Raw genomic sequence first — 8537 nt, forward strand, 5'->3', positions numbered from 1 at the left:
TATACATTGTGCTCTATATTGTATTGTATATACTGTGCAAGTGATTCATCAAAACTGAACGGAGTCAACATACCTGGTAAAAGTGTGTAGTTGATTTGGCGAGGAACTCCAAAGTCGCCATCCATGGCACTGACCACCAATATGATGTTACCCTAAACATAAAAGTAACACCGTTGTTAGGGCGTTTGAAATTCTCAAATGTTCACTGTTAGTAGTAACATTGTAATTAAGACAGAATATCTCATCGTTTTACCATACTTTGGTAAATAGGAAATGTCACATAAATGATTTGCCTGTATTATATTTTCGGGAATAGTCGTTCTGTATAGGGCGCTGGTGAATACTGGAGCCGTATCTTGGACATCTTGCACTCGAATAACAAAATAGTCTTCAACTGTATTGCCTTTGCCAAAGTTGTCCTTAATAAATAAAAAACAAGAAATATCTTTAAAAAAGATATACGGCGTTGATTGTGGTCGATGTTTATGAACGATCAAAAGTTATCTCTATGAGATAAAAAGTAGCGGATGCCTTTTTTCTGCGCAGTTCTTAGCTACATCACAAGCAAATCAATTACGGGGTGTTGCGCCAGATTTCGTGGCTTATTTTGCTTTATGTGATATTTTTACTCAGATGTCTATATTTACAGAATAGAAAAACACAAGAAACATGAAAATAAACGAGTGCATATAGGTCAGCCGGCAATACTCGAATCTTATTTAATTGCATAATTATAATATAGTGAATTATTGTGCTCATGCTTAATAAACTGGTCAAAATGGATAAATATTTCTAATTAATTTTATCAAAATTGGTCCTTATCATGCAAATGTTGAAAACATATTAAAAATCGATGATTGGCATACCACAATAATATTGCCGAATATCTTTATTTAGTATCTTTCTGATCAAAACAGACTTCAAGTGCACAAAGTTTACGAGACGGCGTTTATATAAAGATTTCTGCAACTGACCGCAAACTGACCTTGATACCTTGCGGATTGGAATGCAATGCATTAAAGTTAGGTAACAATTCTGCTGCTGAAACGACGGCTTGTTTACGCCAACTGTACTCGACCAAGGCAACAGCTGTGCCTAAAATATTGATAAAGCGACTAAACGAACTATTTACTCCATCAGACAAAAATAGCATAGATTCCAATTTTGTCCTTCAATGAAAAGGTCGCAACCCCTTCTGCGAACTCCGGTGATGAACTGTATATAAACTCTGACTTTCGCGGGTTGAAATGCAATGCAAGTAAGTACTAAATATGAGAATATAGCCTTTAGCATAAACGCTTTTGCGCTGGTAATTCTCTGAAAATAAAAGGTGAACGCACAAACTGTATTTATGTCGAAAATTGATTGTAAAACTGTTCTATCTATTGAGCCTTTTCATTAGAGATAAAATTGTTTCATGCAGTAAAACAGTGTTACAAAGACGCGGATATGTTTCCAATGTTCTGGTGTTATACTCAAATCGGCCAATGGAATAAATGAAGTGTATTCATTCGTACCTAGCCGCGGGAAATTTTATTTGCATATTATTGGATACTTACAAAGGTCAAGTCAGGGTGAAAAGCTGGCTTAATACAGCTTACGCCGAATAAATATCGGATATGTGTTAAGTTAGGAAACACAAACGCCTTGTTTGTTAGGGTTCTATTTATGATAACTGTGTAATACTTTCCTCGATACACCATTTATGTAACTACACTTGTTTTACAATATATGTTATACATGACAGTTTCCTTGTAATTTGTTCTTTATATTGGTCTATTGAACAAAAATAATTAATATTGAATTGAGAACAATACATATTTTCTTACGGTAGAAATAATCCTTAATGTGTAGTAGGTATTATTTCAAAATCCAGAGGTTTCCGAAGAGTAATATTTGCAACAGCGATTTGCCAACAATGGGTGTTGTGACGTTAAACGTTTTCAAGTATTCCTTGTCAACCTCCGACGACTGTACAGCATTAAACAAATCTTAGTTATTAATTCAGACACTTAAATATTCATATTTCCAATAAGTATATATTTAAATACGAGTGTATTTGACTAAAACCAAAAAATACATTTAAAGAGTAAATCATGGGTGATGAGTAAATATACTAAACTATTTTCAGGCTATCGCATATTTATCCTTAGAAAATAACACTTAATAGAATAGTATTGTTTTACATGTGAAACGTTAAATAGATTTTACATGATACAATCAGTATGTATGATATTACATGTAGAGAAAAGTGAATCGATTGATAATTGTACGAATACGTCAGGTCGTTGTCATAAGTTCGGATCGTGAAATATGCAATTGGCCACGTATTCTGAAATAATATTATACACAATAGAATATACCACGTTTTTCAAATGACAATTAACAGCTCAGAAAGGAATGAATCTATTAAATATTTTTTTTTAAATTTTCGTGAAGAGTAAACAAATGTCGTCTGATTGATCTATTTTTTTACAACAAAATACCTCGTCGATTTTCCAATAAAATTGAGAACTTGTAAACTGAGGGTTTTCATCATTCACGTCAGTAATTTGTAGAATTAGACTTGCATCCACCTGAATGCAATAACAGCATAACATTCCATCAAATGCAACATATATCTCAATAATCACCATTTCGGTAGTAGAACTGGAGCATAATAGGATACATCTGCAGCATTTTTCAATACGTCATGTATTTATTACTTGGGTAGTAAAAATTATTTCTTAGCTGTGTTTATAAGTTAGTCAACGAAATTTCGTATAAATTATGGCATGCTACATGTATAGCTCCAAGTATTAGTTTGTTCATTTGAACTTACACTGTTGCCGTCATCACCACTTCTGTCTTTGACCCTTATACGTAAAGTGACAAGATTTGGACGAGGCTGAAAGAAGAAGAACTATGCATGCATACACAAATACATAGAGGATATGTGTTGGGTTGGTGGAATATCGATTTAAAATCACGAGTGATCATAGGAAATAATATGTTCAATAGTGGCGCAGCCACGAGTTAAAATATATATTTTCTATGATCACGAGTGAATTAAAATCGATATTCCACCAAAGCAAACACATTTTCTTTTTATTTTATGCTTTTTTTCACAGTTTATATACATTGTTAAAGAGTTACACTAAATAATTTCGCTGGGATAATGACGTTATTTCGTCAAAAAAGGACGTCATTTCACAGTAAACAATGAAAATTATCGCTAATTTTCACTGATAATTTTCACTGTTTGAAATAGTGAAATTATCAGTTTTAATTCACTGTTATTTCTTTATAAACCACCGGTAAGCATAAAATAAAACAAACTAACTACTGAAAGTCCGTGGATATCGGTGCTTTCGGTATATTTATTAGTAAAGAGGATTTTACAATAAAAATATAATGCTAATGCAAACATTAATATAATACATTATACTGACCGGATCACAGTCAAGCTCTTTTGTTGTTGATATGTTTGCAGTTATGCTGCCAGAACCACTTGATGGGCTGATCGCGAAAAAATTCCTGAGTGTCAGCGTTTACAGCCGACAGATACATGGTGTCCCCATCGGGATCAGTGACGGTAAACGTTGTTATTAAATTCCCTACTCAGAGATATTTTATTTAATTATGGCGCACAATGAAAGACGAAAAGGCACACAAAATATTATCTGAATATCTCAACAAAAAGATCCTTATTGCCATATCGATTTAATACGTTGCGAGTGGATGGTTACTCTTAACCAGGAAAATTCCTTTGCATAATGTTTATATATGAATAGTTTACACGATCAGTAATTATAGGTATGTATTTTCCATGGCTATTGTATGCGAGTTTATAAAAAAAATCCATGACGGCTGTTGATTACTCTAACTTGCGAGCGATCACATACACATATACATACACTACTGTAAAGGTATACCAAATAATGTGTGTATTCGTATGAAGATATGGCAAGTTATGACTCACGATGTAAAAAAATGAAATTATTTTTGGAAAAGACAGCGAATCAAAACATTCAAGCAGATGATTGTATTTATTCAAAATCGATTCAAAACGAGTCAAAGCTGAATCGTTGCAATTATACTGTGCATGTATTTGCAAGATTCCCAATACATATACATAGCTTAATAGTGAGTGCACACTAACAAAGAACTGGTTCTAGCCCCATTAAACGAACTCGAGAGCGTTTCACATAAGCATTAGGCTTTCGATGAAATCGAGCTAAGATAAACAGGTTTATACTAAATAATAGAAAAAAGGATAATAATACTGCTAGTTTAGGAAACGAGTTATCCAGATCGTAAGAACTTTAAACATATGAATACGTGTTTAATTAACAACGTTAAATCATATAACAATACTTAAGAACTCATATGTTACCAGTGAAACTATAACTGTTTGAAGTAACATATATCACAGTTTAATTTGGAATATTCTGCAGCTACATAATTACCGTTTGAAGCACCCTCAGACACCGTAAACACTCTTCCAACCCAGGCAGTCTGAAACTGCGGTGGACTGTTTGAGTATACCAACTGAGCAATTCCTGCAATTCATATCTTCATCAGTTTAATCAAACCAAAGCACTATGAGATAATTAGCTTGCGTTCTTCGAATTCGTAAAATGAATTTCTAAAATAGGATTAACTTTAACATTAAGGACAGGTATTTAATAATGGCAAGGACTCAAAGAATACAAAAATATGTTGAGAATCCTTTAATTAATAATCTAAGTATCTTACATATTTTGAAAAAAATCCATACCCGTTCGAATATGTATGAGACAATGTGTACTTGATTGTTCTTTATTAACATGATTGTGCTGTTATGAATTGTCAAAAAAACAAAGGCGACATTATATCGACCATACTTAAATTGTTCCACGCAAAGAAGTATTCAAGAAAAGTAAATAAGAATTGGGTTCATTTTTAAAATAAATCAATTTAATATAGCTTGTTATCTAGATGCGTGTGTCCAAATGGCATACCCTATGTTTGCACATCAACACCAACAATTATCTGCATCAGTACGACTGTGTCGTAATGGTTTAAAAATCTCAAATGTCGTCATTTATAACACAACCCTGATTTACATTTATATAAAACACAACGTGTGTTTGACGTCAATTATTGCAGTTGGTTTGCTTAGCTATACTTAAACTTTGAAGCATGAAACTCTTTATAAGTTAAGCGTTTTTTTAAATGATTACAAAAAACGTACCCCAAATATAAATGGCGTTAACTATCATCTTGTCCATTGCTATTTTCATAAGCTATCTGGTAGAAATATTCCTGTTTGCGGTGATCTTATAATGTTTGGCGTCCACTATAATCTGTACATATTTATAATTATTGATAAATACATTCATAAAAGTAAAACAATAAGACCGTTTTGGTTTTCATTCAATATGCCAATATTGTATTGGTAATACATTTACTTGTATTAATGAGAAAAAAAGATGAAAGGTTTACAAATCACGCATAAAGATAAACAAAACGTTTCACTACAAATACTGGATCATCTTAGAGTCGCGAATTGTTCATATATCTTAAAACGTCAACTTCACTTTCATACATAGCAAACTATCTTAAACATGGTTCATATAAATACACGTAAGCTATAGTAATATCAGCTCATCCGCCTTAATAAACATTTTATTGGTAATATAAATTATCGAAAATACGCACGAAATAATCAAACTTCACTGGTTATAAAATGTGTATTTGAATAAAGCTTATGCAAGTTTGATAAAATGTTAATTCGTTCCGTAATAAACTTAAGCTTTTTCTTCTGCAAACATATATTTACAGTTATAGCTGTGCAATATATATTGTTATATAGATTTATTTCGCCGACAATGTGCACAAATATATTGGCATTCTTTTCTCTCATAAAAGCCTCATTTATGAATGGTTAATGTTTCAACAAATTTGAACTTTCGTGATTCATTAGCCAATTGTACGTTATTATATTTGATTTTAACACGGCACGCGACTTGTTTTCTATAGACACAGAAGGAAATCAAGTGTGGGTTATTCTACATTCTACCACGGCACGTGACTTGTTTTCTATAAACAAAGAAGGAAAACTTCCGTGGGTTATTACCCCGATATACCAACGGAGATAAGTATGACATCACTTTGATTGTCCGCGCACATTTTATGAATGAAGACGACGTCCTTTGATTGTAATTGTTGTGGTGACGTCACGTTTTCGCGGAAAAGTGGAGGACGTTCGGTTAATATAATTCTCATTTATAACCTTTATATCGCGGAAAACTTATTAATGAAATCGTGTTAGAATCGAAATAATCCACGGGTAACCGTTGATTATTGCGGTAATAACCAACGGTATGTCGTTCCGATGCGTGTTATCAAACCACTCGGGCTACGCCCTCGTGGTTTAATTCCTACGCATCGGAACTCCATACCGTTGGTTATTACCGCAATAACCAACGGTTACCCGTGTATTATTTCTTAAATAACTTATGGGCGGAGCTTAATGTTTCGAAAATAGTTCCGAATAAGCAAATAACATATTGCAGTAAAATGCACGTGCTAAAACCCGCACTTAAAGAAATGTAATAAATGTAGCATGTATATAAATGTAATGAAACAACACATTGTATAAATGGTGATATGCGGCATAACCACGCCTACAAAGAATTTTATTTGTTAGGAAACGTACTTAAGAAAACATTTATAGCATGTCAGGTTTTCAGTAGCATCAATAAACAGCTTGAACCAAATAAATCAGAATCGTGTTTTAATTCCTACGCATCTATACTCCTTACTGTGTGTTATTCGACAACAAACCATCATAGAAAAATATTATTTAAGAAATAATCGACGGGTAACCGTTGGTTATTGCGGTAATAACCAACGGTATGGAGTTCCGATGCGTAGGAATTAAACCACGAGGGCGTAGCCCGAGTGGTTTGATAACAAGCATCGGAACGACATACCGTTGGTTATTACCGCAATAACCAACGGTTACCCGTCGATTATTTCGATTCTAACACGATTTCATTAATAAGTTACCTGCAATTTAAAGGTTATAAATGAGAATTATATTAACCGAACGTCCTCCACTTTTCCGCGAAAACGCGACGTCACCACAACAATGAAAATTAAATGACGTCGTCTTCATTCATAAACAGTGCACGGACAATCAAAAGTGACGTCATACTAACAACCGTTGGTATATCGGGGTAATAACCCACGGTAGATTTCCTTCTTTGTATATTAAAAAAAGGCACGTGCCGTGGTAGAATTCTTAATTAATTACTGCTAAAATATGAATACTGGTTTGTTAAAACGGAAACATAATTGCTCAGCGCGTTATGAATTGACTGTGACGTGAACGCAAACAGGAAGAGTTTCGATGTATAATTTTGCCATCTGATATTTAGAATCAATTTCTTGTAATCAAATAGTCAACATCTTTCCCAGAGGTGTTGACAATATTGTCTACTAACGTAAAATGTTTCAGCGGTATCAAATGCTCATAATTATCATTTACAAAATAAGTAACGACAAAAAGTCGTGTGCGTGTTGCTTCATATTCTGCATACATTACGTTTGGATATAAACATCCCGTGGAAAATATATTGTATTTTTTGCGTCGTCTCGAATGTTTTTTAAATACTATTCAACACTTTAATAACTATTCAACTTGTTGTATAATTGTTTATTCTTTGTTATCATTTAACTATTTGACAGTTTAGTTTGTTTGTTTTTTAATAATAGTAACATATTACTATTTGCAGATAAAACTTATTCTACGGGAGTTCACATCATATATGTCCTCACATGGCATATAATTAGTTTATTTCTCCAATTTCGAAACAAATCGTATGTCAATATTTGATTAACAGGAAGTTTTCTTTCTACACATTCAAATCATACTTTCATTGCCGCGTCATGCGAACATGGGTCTTATGGCGTTTCGGCAATCGTAGCTCAAGCCATTTGCGCCGTCTGGTTAGAGGCGATGCTGTCCGCTATGGAATTTCTTACGGTTGTATGGTCAAACATGTATTATATACCTCATGATTAGACAGAGAGATGCACAGGCTGGGTGGGATACAGCTATAATGGAAGCATATGGAATACGACCCGTTTTCGCATGACGCTGATCCTTAAAAATCTCATTGCGAGTTGTAAATTGCACATTTTATCAAAATACTGTTCGATATAAAATTGAATAAATACATGTAGAAAATATAGACTGGAAATAAAGGTAACCTTTTCAGGCGTTCAGAAACAATTTCCAGAATTGCTGACCGAGCACGACAAACATTGTGGTTGGATAATTAAACGATTTTCATCTTATTGTGACACTATACTATTTCGTTAATGTTTTATTCTCATCTTGAAAGCAAAACTGTGTTTATCGATAGTCAATTATGTCTTTCCCTGACGATTCCATGCAACCATTTACCGCTAAAAACTAATTATAAAAGTTTATATTTTATTTGCAACAACTGTTTTTAACCCCACTTGATTTTCTTGAAAATTAACGTCGCCATTCATTTCCGCTG

The sequence above is a fragment of the Dreissena polymorpha genome, chromosome 8 (assembly GCF_020536995.1).
Source record: "Dreissena polymorpha isolate Duluth1 chromosome 8, UMN_Dpol_1.0, whole genome shotgun sequence".
NCBI lineage: Eukaryota > Metazoa > Mollusca > Bivalvia > Myida > Dreissenidae > Dreissena > Dreissena polymorpha.